Raw genomic sequence first — 751 nt, forward strand, 5'->3', positions numbered from 1 at the left:
AAACCAGCCTGGTCTACAGAGCTAGTTCCAGGACAGGCTCCAAAGCCACAGAGAAACCCTGTCTCGAAAAACCAAAAAAAAAACAAAAAACAAAAAACTATCTGTAAGGACATCTGGCGCCCTCTTCTGGCCTGCAGGCATACATGCAAACAGAACATTGTATACATAAAAATCCTGTCTTCATTAAAAAATTTTAGGCAGCCTGGAATATGTAACATGCATCTTTATAAGGGAAAAAAAGGATTAAGACAATCTTATAACTGAATTTCAGGAACTGACACCTGAAATTGTAGCTTCTGGAGCTCAAGGTTAGGGTGCTTTAGAAAGATATACACGGAAAAGGCCTCCCAAAACACTTACCTATCCTATCACAACCTGAGATTGGCAATACCATGGGATTAGAAATGAGATGTTGGCTGGGAATAGATGTAAGCTTTTAATCCCAATAGTTAGGAAGCAGAGGCAGGTGGATATGTGAGTTGGAGGCCAGAATCATCTATCTACACAGTTGAGTTGCAGGACAGTCAGAGCTATATAGACCCTGTCTTGAAAAAAACTAAAGGGGAGGGGTATGAGAGACTGGCACCTAGATACACCATCACCTATGAGAGCGCTCAAAGCCTTTTTCTTTTTTAATATTTATTATGTATACAATATTCTGTCTGTGTGTATGCCTGCATGCCAGAAGAGGGCACCAGACGTCATTACAGATGGTTGTGAGCCACCATATGGTTGCTGGGAATTGAACTCA

The 751-nt window shown here is 41.1% G+C and overlaps 1 protein-coding gene across 2 annotated transcripts in view; it reads right to left on the reverse strand.

Annotated features, from left to right (window-relative positions):
* The window catches only part of Dhx9 (DExH-box helicase 9), a 37,791-nt gene that overhangs the window by 29,659 nt on the left and 7,381 nt on the right, over positions 1-751 (reverse strand). The window lies entirely within an intron of this gene.

The sequence above is a fragment of the Microtus ochrogaster genome (genome assembly GCF_000317375.1).
Source record: "Microtus ochrogaster isolate Prairie Vole_2 chromosome 6 unlocalized genomic scaffold, MicOch1.0 chr6_random_2, whole genome shotgun sequence".
NCBI lineage: Eukaryota > Metazoa > Chordata > Mammalia > Rodentia > Cricetidae > Microtus > Microtus ochrogaster.